This window comes from Calliphora vicina, chromosome 3, assembly GCF_958450345.1.
Source record: "Calliphora vicina chromosome 3, idCalVici1.1, whole genome shotgun sequence".
Taxonomy (NCBI): domain Eukaryota; kingdom Metazoa; phylum Arthropoda; class Insecta; order Diptera; family Calliphoridae; genus Calliphora; species Calliphora vicina.
In genome coordinates, this window is record NC_088782.1 from 58,308,031 (window position 1) to 58,325,032 (window position 17,002).

Sequence of the window (17,002 nt, forward strand, 5' to 3'; positions counted from 1 at the left end):
GCAAACAAACTTTTGTTACACCTTCTAAAATTTTGTAGCCACAACTAAAAAATTCGGTCACTGAATCATTCGATTGGAAACAAATTCGGTTAACGACACTCAATTATCCCAATTTTTAAAATAAGACCATTCTAGGAGGAGTTACGGACATTGTTCGGTGATAAAATGAACAAGTAAGAGAGCTTTATTCGGCTGTGCCGAATCTTCATACCCTTCACCAAATTATACTTCAAAATACAAATTTTAAATATTTTTATGTAAACAAAATTATTTTTTTTTAATTTTTTGGAACAAAATTCTTTTCGAATTGTTATTTCATTTTTTTAAATTTTAAAAACTTTTTTTTAAATTTAAAATTTTTTTTTTGTTTTTTAAATTATTTTTGGTGAAAAAAAAATTCGGGTTAAAAAATATTTTTTTCGATTTTGATCCATTGTAGGTCCAACTAACTATGTTCTTATATACGTCGTTGCAAATGTCTTTGAAATAACTATCATTAGATATCCATATTGTCTATATTAATGGCTTAGTAATCCTGATATAGATCAAAAATAGTTCAAAAATCGAGGTTGTCCTGGTTTTTTCTTCATATCTCAGCCATTTGTGGACCGATTTTGCTGATTTTAAATAAGAAACTTCTCGAAAGTATGTCTGACAGAATTATTGAAGATTTGGATCCCGAAGATATCTGGGGTCTTCAGAAAGTTGATTTCAACAAACAGACGGACAGACAGACATGGCTTAATCGACTCCGCTATCTATAAGGATCCAGAATATATATACTTTTTAGGGTCGGAAAATTATATTGTGGAAATCACGAAGGCGAAGGGTATAAAAAGGAGACTATTACTGAATTTCGGCTTTATAGTGGAATATACTAAAAAAAAAGAATCTAATAAAACCGTTTTCCATATGCATCTATAATACCACAAACCCCTACACATATAGTCCGGTGCAAAATATGTAAAGTGTTATTACAAAATTTCTGTCTCATTTCCATTGCCTCCAGTTATTTGTTATTTTTCAACACAGTATCCTACAAATTTCAATACATGTAAATATTTACATTGTTTTTATTGTTTTTGTTTATACGTATTTTTTGTTGTTGTTGTCGTTGTGACTGAAAGACTCACCTACACTCATGCATCCTGAATACATAATAAAAGGGTGTTTGTTTAAGCTCGATAGAAATTACGAAAGGGTTAACTGTCAAACGAACTGTCATACTGCGCTCACTTTTTGACATTTATAATCTATATATTCTGGCCATCCATCATGAATAGATGGACGCTTGAACAAGGCTATTAAATTTTTCAAATTTATTTTGAAAATCAGTCATCGATTCGCGCAACTTATAGACAACTGTTTTATTGCAAAATAAAATTCAGCGATTAAGCTCAATTTTGGCTTAACGGGTTTGTTAATAAACAAAATTGCCGCATATGGAGAGAGTGACCAATCAACATCAGACTCTATAGAATTCTATTACATTCAGAAAAAATAAGCCGGAGCTCACGTCCGTAGAACAAGTGACGTTGCAAAAATCAAAAATTTTATGTGCCCCTAAAAATATTGAATAAATATATTTTACAGGAAATTGTCCAACGATTTCAAATATGCTACTTTTATTACAATTGTTCAGAAGATATAGCCTTTCAAAGTTGACAGATTTTGAGTTTTCAAAAAACCCTACCATTTTTAGGTAATTTGGTCCGCTTTCAGAAAAAATATCTCGAACACTAGGTAACGGATCGTCACAATTTTTGATTCTGTTGATAGATATATTTATTAAGGAAAAAATAATACAAAATTGTGCTGTTTGCATTGTATTTGTCCAGGCAAATCGATATTTATCAACTATCCATTTTTAAAATTTTTCTTAACTTTAATGGAAAATAAAAAAACTATCAATTTCTATATTTTCAAAAATAAGTTCTTTGATTATTCCTTTACCTAATGCAAAAATGTACAGCTGCCCGTCTTTGCCCCATTTTTTGCTAGAGGTAAAATTTAAAAAAAAACATGGTTCCAAAATGCATTTTTGGGCAATATATGACATATAACCGTGAACACCCATTAGATATACCTTTTTTACGGATTGTTAGCAATATTTTACAAAAAATTTAAAAATAAATTTAAAGAAAAAATTCAAATCTTTTCTGGAATATTTTACAAAAAATTGAAAAATAATTTGTTTAAAAAAAACTTTGTTTAAATCTAGATCTATAGTTTTGAATAATAAAAAGAAACATAAAAAATCAAAAATTTTAAAAAAATATTTTATTTTACTTCCCATAAAATCGATTTTTTCAAAAATTGCAACTTTGCTAACCCATAAGTAGGCACCTAAAAGTCGTAGAACACTTTTCATACACTCATTTCATAGGTTGATCAATTGTCTATCATACGCCTTTTACATTTTTTGATTATCTCATTTGGTTCAAAAGTTATGATTTTTGCAACGAAAAAAACTCAAATGGCGCCACTGTTTCAACAGAAACTGCAACCATTGATTTATTGAAATCAAAAATGGACCTGTCACATGGATTTCAAGGTGATGCGATTTGAAACCTCTAGATTATTTCCTGTAGGGCCACGTAAAGACACTAGATTATGCTGACAAACCAGCTACAATTGACATCTTAACCGCCAATATTGTTCGTGTCATTTGTGATATACGGCCGGAAAAGCTTGGCTCAAAATTGGACGGCCAAAATCAGGCTTCGTCAAGAACATTTACCGCGGTAGTTATATGCCCAAAATCATTTTCAAATGATAATGCCATGTATTGTTCATTCGAATAAAAAATTAGTTTGATCAAAATTTACTTTTTGTGTTATTTTTTACAATCGGGCATTAAAAAACACCCTTTATATAATGTGGAATAAGTTATGTGCATTAGGGCGGCCCTTATTTGACTTTGTGTGCTCTAGAATTATTGTTCGTCATCTAAAAATTATATGATGAAAATTTAAGCAAAATCGGATAACTTTTAGAGGTTACACATTAATTAAATTTTTAAACAAATGTCATTTGAAAATTGAATTTTTAATACTTTTAACATAATTTCTTATCAATCTGAGATAAAAAACTACACAATTAATTAATATAAATCAATGACCTCTAATTAAAGTAATGTAGACATTATTACTCATATAAATAGTGATTTGTTTAAATAAAATTATTCAAACTAATTCAATAAAATCACCAATCTCTCATAATAATAAATAATTAAGCTTGATTTGCATACGCTGCAATAACACTGGCAAATTGGTTCAAAAATATGACTAAATTTTCATTAAAACACTGTCTAACAAACATTTTCTGTTGTAATGAATTCAAATAAAAATTTAAGAATTTTACGAGAAGAAATAGTCAAAGATCTATCTTATTTTTTTTTTTAAGTTTAAGGTTCAATCACAAGGCTTAATATAGTCCAGTTTAAGCTACAATAGTAGATATTTATATAGCCTACTTTATGATTTAATCGTAGTTTAAGTAGTCTAGTTTAAGCTTTAATCGTAGGTCTAGTTTAATCTTCAATATTATAGTATAGTTTAAGTATTAATCCAATAGTCTAGATTAATCTTTAATCGTAGGTCTTTATTTAGGGTAGCTTAAGATTCAATATTTTATAGGTAAATTTTATAAATAAAATTTGCATTTTTAATCCACATTCAACATTTATAGAATCAAAAACTATTTAGTCTATTTTAAGTACATAAAGTTAAAAAGCAAATCGAAGTACAAAGGACGCAACTTCGAAGACATGCGGCGCAAATTGAAACATAAACGACTGAAACCGAAGGACTAATGACTCAACTTTGAAGCCATGCGACGGAAACTGAAACAAAATCGACGCAACTTCGAAATCACATAAATTTTAAAAAGACGCATAACGAAGAGACCTATACAATTTGTATTTTAAAATAAGCTTTTTGTTTTGAACCTTTTGTACATTTTGTTTATTTAATTTTTAGAAATTTCTTTTTTTTATACCCTTCGCCATGAGTCCCAAGGGTATATATAAAGTTTGTCATTCAGTTTGTAATTTCTACATATTTCATTTGAGACCCCATAATGTATATATATTCCGGATCGTTATAGATAGCGAAGCCGATATATATGTTGGAATCAACACGTAGCCCCCATATTACTTACATACATCAATATATCGCGAATTCTTCCGGCTCGGTTGCTATTTAAAATCGACAAAATCGGCCCATAATGGCAGAGATACCCGGGACAACCTCGATTTTTGCCCTATTTTTGATCTATATCTGGATTACTAAGTCATTAATATTGACAATATGGATATCTAATGATAGATATTTCAAAGTCAATTACAACGATGTATATAAGGCTATAATAGTAAGTTGGACCTACAATGGGTCAAAATTAAGAAAAGTAGTTTTAAACTCGATTTTTTTTTGTCTAAATTTTTTTCAAAAAAATTATTTTTTAAAATTAAAAAAAAAAAATTTGGAAAAAATCTTTTTTAAAAAAAATTAAAAAACAATTTTGAAAAAAAAAACTTCTAAATTCTTCTCCAAAAAAATAATTTTTTTTTTAAATTAAAAAAAAATTTGATAAAATCTTTTTAAAAACAATTTGGAAAAAAAAAACTTTTAAAAAATTAATTTAATTTTGGAAAAATCGTTAAAAAAAATTAAAAAACTATTTGGAGAAAAAAACTTTTAAATTCTTTTCTAAATTTTTATTTTTTTTTAAATTAAAAAATCTTTTTAAAAACAAGCAAACAATTTAAAAAAAGTTTTAATTTTGTGTAAATAAAAATATTTTTTAGTATAATTTGGTGAAGGGTATATAAGATTCGGCACAGACGAATATAGATCTCTTACTTGCTTTTATTTACATTCATTGAAAAGGTTTTGAAAGCTTTTTTTTAAAATATTTCTTATGGTGCGAAAAAAACATAAGTTCTATTTTAAAATAAAGTCGACTTTAACAAAACTTTAACTTTTAACTTTATAATTTCTTTTATAGTTAGCCAGAATATTTTTTATATTTTGAAATTTCGTTTAAACTATGATACAACAACATAAGGTACACCCTGTAGAAAATAAATTTTCAATTATACAATTCTTGTAACGTCAAACAAAAGAAAATATAAAAAAATATGAAAAAAATCAAAATCAAAGTTTGACGTTATAGGGCAAAATATGGAAAACTCTCCCTAGTGATTCTACCTTCTACAGTTATTGTATCATGGTTTAAACAAAATTTTTAAATGTAAAATTTGTGATTTTATTTTTTGGAAAATATTGCCACTTTGACCCAAAACATAAAACTTCAAATGAAATTCTAAACGTTATCCGTTTTACTCAATAATTCCACCATTCAACTTTTTGGTTTTCTTTACTGAATCCAATTCTATACTTTAAAATCTATACAGACATTGTTAAAAGGTCAATCATTTTACTGTTTTATTATTCTTATCCTCAATTGTAGTTCCAAAAACAGCCAAAATAAGGACCAACCTAATGTGCATTCATGTTAAACGCATATTTGTAGTTATAAATGTTTGAATTTTTGTAAACCCTACATCATAATTAGATGGCATTTTAAAGTGTGTTCATTTGAATTGTAACCAAAAATTAAATTTATAGAAATTTATTCATTTTCCCTATTTAAGGCGCCTTTTAGGATTATATAGTATTTCATATGTTATAAAACTCTTATTAGAAATTAGGGAAGCAAATTTTGCTAAGACCATAAGGTCATACCATCATCATAATTTTACTGAACATCGATTACAGAATGCCCGTAATTTCAGCATATATGTAGATATTGTTACGAATTTGCATTAGCGATTTGAATTTAACGGTCTGTAGCAACTGCCAGCAACATTTATCGTGTTTAAAAACATTTCCATTAGTAAAAGCTTCTACTTATCAACAATGTTGATAGCATGCGGTTGTTAGTAATGTTTGTGGCAGCACTAAATGTTTAAGTTGCTAACATTAACATCGAAAGCTCTAGAATTCGAATATACGAGTTTTGACCGTTAAGAACAACTGCATTGCCAAGTGTACACTGTACATTATAAAGTGTGAGTGACTATTTAAATTGTTGTTGTACATCTATATATATAAAAATGAAATGGTCCATGTATGTAATGACATCACGTGAAAACGGCTGGAGCGATTTGGCTGATTTTTTTTTATTCGATTCGAAATTTTCAGGAGAACTCAAAAATTCCGGGTAAAACTCGGACATTTTTTTGAGTCCAGTCAATTGTAATAAAAAAGCTCCCTAAAGTATGCAGTACAAATTAAGATATTTTATTTGCAAATAAATAAGAAAAGGCGGGTCTATTTGGGTTGGAGAAACTTGAAGAACTAACATTAGTAAATGCTACCGGGCGAAGCCGTACGGGTCAACTAGTTTTAAATAAATAGGGAGTTGTTACAATTTTAAAACTACTAAGCTGCTTTAATTTGCAATCAAAAGTATCCGGTCTATTTAAAGGAAATAAACCACCGTTTTTAAAAGGTAAAAGCGTAACAATATCTATCAGTGCATAGTTACTTATGGAGTAAAAATATTTGGCAATTTTTAATCTTAAGGTAAATTACGGACATTTCTAGTACTTTTGTTCTGATATAATTGGCTTTATATAAATTTTTTATTTTAATAATATATGCTTCGAGCTATAGCTTTTCAATAGACTTCTATACATATAATTTTCGATTTATTTCCACCATTAAATCATTTCTTAATCCACTGCAAAAGCCCGGACAAATACATATATACACAGTTAATGACTCTGCCCACAATCGCATTATGTAGAGTATTATCATGTTTAAGTTTCCCAACGATTAAGCTTCTATTTTTTTTTTTGTTTTTTTGTTTACTATTTGGTTTGCTAATTTTTTTTTAATACATTTTCAAGTCGTCGACATTAATGAAGCTATAAAATTTCAATGAGCCATGATAATTACCAAGTTGTTGATAATTATCGCTTAAATTTACAAACATTCACTTGCAACTAACTAAATACATACTCGTACATACGAATACATGTGTTAAATGAACGTACATTACATATAAACAAACATATTACATTACACACATTTAATTTTTACATACTTTACATGACGTTTACATTGTATGTATATCAGACAGACAGACAGTTATACTGATACTGATACAGATACTTATGAAATTGTAATAGATACATACGCTCCTATGCTCAGTTTAGAGAGGCAGTCATTCGTATTAAATGAAATTTGATGTCTTTAAATACCAACAGCACAAATTTCTTTGGTACTTTGGTATTATTTTGTTCATTAAAGTTTCATTTTAATTCAATTACCTGTAATGAAATTAAGAAAAAAAATTTAAATTAATAAAAAAACATTTAATTATTTGAAGCTGTAGAAAAATAGAAATTTTAAAATTTAATGGTTTTAATAAAAATTTATTAAAATGTCACGCATAAAATTTAGCTTAAACAAAAAGTACTATATTTTTTCCTTTACACCATTTAAATTGTTTTAGAAAAGGTTTTAGTTTGAGCAAAATTTAAAAATGATTTATATTTTTTATCTTCAAATCTATTTAAATAATAAACATAAAATGTATGACTTAATTTTAGTTTTAATATTTAATATCACTACGATAAAGCTTGTCCAGTGACTAGTTCCAAAGTGATAGGGTCCGGTTCTAGAAAGGTGTCCCTTAAATAACTCTTCAGCTAGACTCCTCTAAATATTAAAATAATCCTCTAAATAATCTAAAATACCGCGGATTTTTTCAAATTTTTTACTTTTATTTTGAAACATTTGTACAATAAAAAATTATTCAAAGTATTGGCCATTGTTAGCTATGAACTTTTCCCATCTTTCTGGTAACATATGGATTCCGAGCCAATAGAACTGTTCATCTTTTGGGGCCAAGAACAAATCAAGTAAGTTTCGGATACTCTGTTCTGAAGTGAAGAGTATCACAGAGGCAGCGTTCTGCATCGATCGAAACAAATAGTATTCGGACTGGGAAAGGTCTGGACTATAAAGCAATTTCTTTCTAAATATTTTTTAACAGGTATTGCAACATGTGACGAGAGTTGTCATGATGAAATATTACGGTTTCATGTCTGGTCACATATTTTGGGCGTTTTTCGGCCAATGCTGGCTTCAAACGAATCAATCGAACACAACTGATTCGTACAGGTTCCATGTGTCAGGTTTCAGCAGCCTTTCAGACCTTTTTGCTCCCACCAAATACAGAGAACAACCTTAGCGCTATTTTGCTTTGGTGTCGATTCGACTGATTACGCTTCGGGTTATCGTAATGGATCCAATTTTTTAATTCCAAGTAATGATTCGGTGCAAAAATTATTTTCTTTTATAGCGTTCAAGCAGCATTTCAGACATAAAAAATAGTTTTTCAAGATATCTCAGCTTCGTATTCGTATGGTAGCCACTTTCAATGCTTTTGAGATGAATCCTTCTGCTCGCAAACGTTTTGAAATTGCTGCTTGAGTAGCTCCCAATGATCCTGCCTTTAATTTCTAGGCCTTACAATATGTAATTAAATCTTAAATCTAAACAATTATTGTTCTCTCAGTGGAGAATCATATTTGGAAAATTAGATGAGTGGTAAATCAGCTCTACGCAGCCTCGAGCTGTCTTGAGTTACTGTAAGTAGCCTTGCGAGCGGATTCGGATGATGATGTAATTTTGATAAATAAGCTTCACGAGTTTTTCTGAATTCATCTTTGACCAAGGGTACATCTAAGTCTCTGTGGATGTTCTCGTTTCTTATGTACCATGGAGCTCCCGTCATGGTTCTAAGAATTTTGGATTGTGCCCTCTGTATAAGATCTATACTGGTATTGCTTGCTGTTCCCCATAATTGGGGTCCGTATGTCCAAATTGGTTTTAAGGCTGTCTTATACAGGATGAATTTGCAGTTAAGGCTTAATTTCGATTGGTGGTGGATTAGCCACTGTAAATTAGAAGCTTTTAGTTTCATGTGGAGCCGCTTGGCTTCTATGTGCTGACGCCAAGTAAGACGTCTATCTAAATGAATGCCAAGGTATGCAAGCTCTTGTTGAGTTTGACAATAAACTGTTGACTGACCTGGGCGACATTACCATTTCTGAACCGTACAAAACATCTCTCGCACGTTGAAATCGATGAAACATAATCGGTGTTTCATTAATAAATAAATCAAAACTTCCCGAATATGTTGGAACAAAATTCGCCATAAACTTTGTTGGTTACACTATATTGTTCAATAACTAAGTGAGAATTTATGACAGATTTACTCTTCAAAATGCCATATAAGTTATTCAGTCAAACCATCCATTCAGAGATCGGGAGCTGGGAATAGAATTCCAGACAACAATCGCTAACGTATCAGTGAGGATCCTGATAATAGCTAGTGTCCGGGCAAAGAATCCTGAGGCTCTTCTTCTTCCCCAGCTGACGCTCACCTATCAACAGCTCGTAACCAGCATGGATTCTGTAAAATGCACAGCACCTCTACAGCATTAACCACCATTGCTATTCAGATATCACAGGGCTTAAATCAGCAGAGATAAAAGTGCTCAATCACGCCATACTATACTTACAGAATATCTTTTTTTTTCTTCTTGGACCAGCACTCAGGAGAAGACCCCTACTCATACAATGCTTTGTGTTGGAACTAGGAAAATAGGTTGAAAAGAGGGAGTAGTGTTTGTGGAAATTCGATTTGAACTTTCTTATATTGAAAATGTCAGGAAAAACTTCAGCGGGAAGTTTGTTCCACATGCGGACAGTACGGCTAAAGAGCGAATTTTTCCTGTAGTGTGTTGTGAGAGCCACTGGCCAATCGACCACAATGGTATGAGTTCTTAATGAAAATCGTGTATTATCAGCCCAATTATGAAACAAAATTCCCCGGAAGTTTTATTCCCTTTTCGTTTTTTTTAACATAGAATTTGGAAAAAGGAAAAAAAATTCCCGGGGAATTTGGAACAAGTTCCCTAATTTCATTAGAACTCATTCCATTGTAGTACCGATAGAACTGTGAAACGCAGGCCATATTGCGTCGGTGCTCCAGCGAATCAATAGAGTTCGCCCTCTCCTGTACGCAGTCGAGAAGCTCCAAAATAGACTTTGAAGCACCGGCCCATATATGGGAGTTGTATTCCATATTCGGTCGGATGGAGTTCTTCTTAGCAAGGTCCTGTAGCCACTCCTATTTAACTACTACATTTCCAAACTCCTCACACCTCCATAGATATTGGAGGTGATACCGTATGCGAATGACTGCACCATTTTTTTTTTGTCTCTGCGTATAATAAGGAGTGAGATCGAAAAATTCTTAACATACATATATGTTTATAAAAAAGAAACCACTAAACTTACAGCTTTAATTTTTTTTTTATTTGATTGAAATTATTATTACAATTTACAAAAAAAATTATTTTTATAGTTTTAATCACTAGTGATGAAATTTTGAACCTTTTTCGGAAACCCTTCCATTAACGTTTTTATAGTGCTTTCTGTCACTTTGCTCGAACATGTAGTCCATCTCCGTTTAAAATCTACCACACTTTTGGACACCTTTTTTGTACTCTTCAATTCTCTTTTAACAAGAGCCCAATATCTCTCCACTGGCCTTAGCTCCGGGCAGTTTGGAGGATTTGCCTCTCTTGGTACAAATACCACATTATTGTTCTTGTACCACTCAAGGGCTTGTTTGCCATAGTGACAGGATGCCAAGTCAGGCCAAAAATAAGTGGACACATTATGAAGTCTTATGAATGGAAGCAGCCTTTTTTGTAAACATTCCTTGATGTAAATTTCGGTATTTATAGAGCCCGTTGTAACAAATGAGTGGCTTCTTTTGCCGCAACTGCATATTGCTTGCCATACCAAGAACTTTCTGGGAAATTTTGTCTGCTTTTGGGTCCTAAACTTTTCTTCAACATTCCCTCGAGCATCAGCAACATAAAATTTTTGACCTGGAAGTTGCGAAAAATCTGCCAGAACATACGTTTCGTCATCCATTATGCAGCAAGAATATTTTTTTATAAAACTTGACTTCAATTTCCGTGCTCTGTTTTTGGCCTCTAAATTTTTAGTAGCGTTCCTGTCAGGAACTTTTTGAGCCTTGTATGTTTTTAAACCTGCATTAGCTTTAACTTTTCGTACCAAATAGTCCGAGCACTGAGCTAACCGGGCTGCTTTCCTACCGGATGTGTTGGGAGCTCTTTTGAAAATGCGTTCTATTTTTTTGGCTTTAGAAACATCATGTGGACCATTCCTTCTACCTGAACCAGGTTTTCTATCAACTGACAAGTTCTCCCGGTACTGTTTAATAACATTGGAAACAGTTTGACGGCAGACCTTTGTATGCTTGGCCAACTTTTTGTAAGACCAAGTTGGGTTTTGTTGAAAATATTTAATAATTTCAGTACGCACTTTTTTCTGGTCACTCATTTTAATCAGATTAACAAAAAAATTAATATAATTGACATTAAACATAATAACTGACATGTTTTTCAAAGGTAACTTGATCAAAAAAAATTCAAATAATACTTGGGTTAAAAAATGTAATGAAAAACGTGTGTTAAGAATTTTTCGATCTCCTCCTTATATAGCGATCCCCAACGAAGTCTTCGGAAATACTCTTCACCATTTGGACGAAGTAGGTAAAGCTTGGCGTCATAATTTATGGAGACCGACTGTGAACCACCCTCTGTTCATTGCACCATCACGCAAAACAACAAGGTTCTTAATTCACTCGCCGGCCGTCAATTGTAGAGTTTAAAAACGCTAACAAAATCGTATTGTTAAATCAACAGTTCCTCTGGGCTTATATCGGAGAAATACACAACTTTTTCACTGAGCTTAACTAATATAAATCAGGAAGGCGGTAAATCTAAATCTTGGCGTCGTAGTTTTTGAAGACCTAATTCCGACTATGAACCACTCTCAGCACAAGTCATTGCAATAACGTACAAATTGAGAAATACAAATAAGGCTCTCATTAAAACTCTAGCCGGCAACATTTGGGGCATTGTTAAAGAAACTTCGTTGAATACCTACAAAAATTATTAAAGATGATTACGATGCTCCATTTGCTATCACGTGCTGAATGCAATGATTAGAACGCCATCTATCATTTCCCAATAATGAAACACAATACCATGCTGACATAAGAATTCCTCCTGGGATGTCATCAATAGAGTCATTCTAGCTTCGACATCTGGAGTATCCCCCGAGGTATGTGCAGGATCCAATGCAACTTTGAACAAATGAATTCGGGATCGGGCAATATGATATATGCCTACTGGATCTGGATCAAAATTTATACTCAGCTTGTGGTCAGAGTCCCCACGACACCCATACACATTCAACTTTCTAGCCAACCCTTCTTCACTTCGCCCAATCCATTGGAACACCTGAGTAAAAGTATTAAAACTCCTTGGCCTGGACTTCAATACAGAATTACCGGAATATGAAATTATATAGTTTTAGCTGTTACAACAATAAAAACAACCCCTGGAATTGTTCCTTGGATTGTAAAAGAACGTTCTGGAAGAATGTTATATTTTAATGAAGAATTTTAAAAATGTAAGAATTTGACATTTGATCCCGTAGCTTTAAGAGTTATACTTGTCCAATTATGGTTCAGATTACATATATGTCTTTTGATGTGGATCATAACATACAGAAATGGTTTCATTAAAATTAAACAAAAGTATAAAATATTGGTCTAATGTACAAATTATTGTCAAAAATTGCATATTCCCCAACATTGGCAGAATTCAAATTGCAGTTATAGCTGAATTGTGAGAGATGTTGACCAAATATCTTATTCAAATGGTTCTGAAGCACAAAATAGTAGGAGGCATTTCTAATAACATAAATTATTTTGCAAAGATTTCGGATTTGGTATCATAATTCAATATTAATTTTTCTTCTCCACAAAAGCATATTTTTCGCATATTTCCCATGTAAGATTGAACTCCTAGTTATTGGAGTATCGTACGTCTCCATGTACGATGTTGCCATTAGATCCAGTCTATTGTTATTTTGTATCAGTTTCGTTAAACGGTTGTTGTTCCAGCTAAGTAGATGATTGGTCTGCTGAAGCTGATCTAGGATAATGGGGCTGCCATCCGTCGTTGCCTAGAAACAACGCCCTCTTGCTAATCTTTAATTCCTACCTTTATTTCCCAGGGGTATTCTCTTGAGGTAACCCAAATTATTTGCAAAAAGATTTAAAAAATCCAGATTTGATCGTTGTAAATGTACAAGGTGGCACAAAAGTCATCATCCTATCAGAAAATGCTATCAATTTTGCGATTGGCCCCTAATGTCAGTTCTGTTTTGACATTTGTGTAGTAAGCACATGCGAAATACACGTTAATAAACAATGTTACGCTACACTGCTCCAGAACGCGGAATATTGCTGACTATTTATTTGACCAAAAATCGGTCGGTGACTTCATCAAAAATATTCATGAGTGATGAGGCCCATTTCCATCTTAGCGGGTACGTAAATAAGCAAAATTTACGCTTCTGGGGCACTGAAAATCCGCGTGTAACCCACGAAGAGCCATTACACCCGCTCAAAGTCACTGTATGGTGTGCTGTTTTCGCTGGAGGAGTCATCGGACCTTTTTTCTTCGAAGACGTCGCGGGCCAAACGGTTACTGTGAATGGTGAGCGCTACAGAGCAATGATCAACGAGTTCTTTTTGCTGCAACTTGATGAATTGGAAAACATGTGATTCCAAGAGGACGGTGCAACGGCACACACTGCACGTGCCACAACCGATATGCTGAAGGATGCATTTCCCGGGCGCCTAATCTCCCGTTTTGGCGTTTTGCACTGGCCAGCAAGATCGCCTGATTTGACCGCTCCAGACTTCTTTTTGTGGGGCTTTTTGAAGTCGCGAGTTTATGTCAACAAGCCCTAGACTCTTGCAGCTCTTAAAGACAATATCCGTCAATAATGTGAGGACCTATCGCCGGAAGTTTTGGATAAAGTGATGGAAAATGCCATAAAAAGGGCTCAAATGACAATCAACTGTGGCGGCGACATGACATCATATTCTCGAATTGATGTAAAAAAATTAAAAGATCAAATAAAAATAAATCCACAAGAAGAATCAAAGTTTTTAATTTTTTTTTAATTACAGCCAAAAAACATCGGAAGTTTACTTTTGCGCCACATGGTCCAGACTTGATATCATCCTAATATTTAGCAGAACAAGCTTTTACAACCCGAATAAATATTTTAGAAGGATTTAAGGTGAAATTCGCAAATTATTTTATATTTTTTGGTGCAGTCTACTGAATATGCATCCATACCTAATAAATTAACACACATATTAGATGAATTTCAATTTGTTTAACGAAGTGTTGCAATTTTACATTTTATTAAACACTTCCATTAGCTCATGTAAGTCTAATAGAGTTTCTAAAAGATTTATTAAGGAGAGTATCGAACATAAGAAAGGATTGTTTGTTAATATTCCCTGTAATTGATAAAAAGTATTTTTTTTCCACTTGAATTTCTTTTTCTCTAAATAAATATGGATTTTACTACCTTTCTTTAAGGAAGTATACAGAAAAAATATTTAAATTTGTTTTCAACATCTTTTGCTTTGCTCCTTTAAAGTAGGGATGATCTTTGTATTTATGAAGGATTATATATATTTTTACTGTTATTTAATGTGGTTGTTGGTGTTGCAGGGGTTTTGATAAGAACAAATAAAAGAAATCAATATTGATTTGTTGTATTCAATGTGTTTTTTTTCTTTTATTATTTTATTGAGTATGGAATTTGTATGTGACTTGAGTTCATATGCATACGTGACTTGAAACTGAGTTGATAGTTGTTGAAATATTCAATCATTTAAGATTATTTATAGTTCACAAGGAAATTTAAATAACACTTTATTAAATTTGGTAAACATTTTAAAAAATTCAGAAATTTAAGGATTTTAGCGAAATTTGCTCAAAGTGTGTTTAAATTCAGGCTGAATTTGACCGATGTCAGGAATTATGTGAGGGCCGCTGTGGTTTGTGCCTTATTCTTAAGAAAATCTTACAAGAAAGAGTCTAACGGGGTGAAATTGCACGATCTCGGTGGCCATTATAAATCACCTCCATATGAGATGACCATGCCCTCAAACCGCACGTGCAGAATGTCCAATGTGGCATGTCGTTGGTGTCCATATCAGCCAATTCAGGCCTAAAGAAGTTGGTAATCATCAACTTATAGCCTCGTCGTTGTAGGTTATAGGCTGGCCAACATCGTTCTCAATGAAATATGAACCCATGACGCCACCAGCCCAAAAACCACACAAAACAGGATGCATTGTACGCTCTTGGATGGCATGTGGATTGGTATCGTCCCAAATAACGACGTAACCATTCATCCAGAAATGACCCTCACCGCTGAAGATGATTTTTTTATGAACAAGTAAGAGAGCTACAAGGTGGCGCAAAAGTAAACTTACGATGTTTTTTTGCTGTAATTAAAAACTTTGATTCTTCTTGTGGATTATTTTTATTTGGTCTTTTAATTTTTTTACATCAAGTCGAGAATATGATGTCATGTAAATGGCCGCCGCCACAGTTGATTGTCATTTGAGCCCTTTTTATGGCATTTTCCATCACTTTGGCCAAAACTTCCGGCGATAGGTCCTCACATACTTGACGGAAATTGTATTTAAGAGCTGCAAGAGTCTAGGGCTTGTTGACATAAACCAGCGACTTCAAAAAGCCCCACAAAAAGAAGTCTGGAGCGGTCAAATCAGGCGATCTTACTGGCCAGTGCAAATCGCCAAAACGGGAGATTAGGCGCCCGGGGAATACATCCTTCAGCATATCGGTTGTGGCACGTGCAGTGTGTGCCGTTGCACCGTCCTGTTGGAACCACATGTTTTCCAATTCCAATTCATCAAGTTGCGGCAAAAAGAACTCGTTGATCATTGCTCTGTAGCGCTCACCATTCACAGTAACCGTTTGGCCCGCGACGTCTTCGAAGAAAAAAGGACCATACAGTGACATTGAGCGGGTGTAATGGCTCTTCGTGGGTTACACGCGGATTTTCAGTGCCCCAGAACCGTAAATTTTGCTTATTTACGTACCCGCTAAGATGGAAATGGGCCTCATCACTCGTGATTATTTTTGATGAAAAATCATCTTCCTCTTGGTGGTGATTAAGGTCAAACAAATAGTCAGCAATATTCCGCGTTTTGGAGCAGTGTAGCGTAACATTGTTTATTAACGTGTATTTCGCATGTGTTTACTACACAAATGTCAAAACAGAACTGACATTAGGGGCCAATCGCAAAATGCATTTTTAGCATTTTCTGATAGAAGGATAACCTTTGCGCCACCTTGTATATTCGGCTGAATCTTATATACCTTTCACCAAATTATACTTCAAAATAAAAATTTTAAATATTTTTAAGTAAACAAAATTTATTTTGTTTCCAAAGTTGTTTTTTTAATTTTTTAAAAATAATTTTTTTTCTTTTTTAATTTTTTAAATTAAAAAAAAAAAAATTTAATTTTTTGAATTTAAAAAAAAACGTTTAAATTTTTAAATTTTTTTTGGTTTTTTCAATTTTATTTTTAATATTTAGCGAAAAAAACTTTTGGTAAGAAAAAATTCGGGTTAAAAAATATCTCTTCCGATTTTTACCCATTGTTGGTCCAACTTACTATGGTCTTATATACGTCGTTGCAGAGGTCTTTGAAATATCTATCATTAGATATCCATATTGTCTATATTAATGACTTAGTAATCCAGATATAGGTAAAAAATCGAAGTTGTCCTGGTTTTTTCCTTATATCTCAGCTATTTGTGGAACGATTTTCTCGATTTTAAATATCAACCGAGCCGGAAGAATTCCGGAGATATTGATGTATGAATCGTGTATGTAAGTTATTTGGGGGCTTCATTCAGACGGATATGGCTTAATCGACTCCGATATCTAAATTACAAACAGAATGACA

The 17,002-nt window shown here is 32.6% G+C and overlaps 2 protein-coding genes across 4 annotated transcripts in view; one reads left to right on the top strand and one right to left on the bottom strand.

Annotated features, from left to right (window-relative positions):
- Positions 1-17,002, bottom strand: part of MCU (mitochondrial calcium uniporter) — a 311,390-nt gene that overhangs the window by 161,098 nt on the left and 133,290 nt on the right. The window lies entirely within an intron of this gene.
- jv (javelin) overlaps positions 1-17,002 on the top strand; it is an 80,481-nt gene that overhangs the window by 29,357 nt on the left and 34,122 nt on the right. The window lies entirely within an intron of this gene.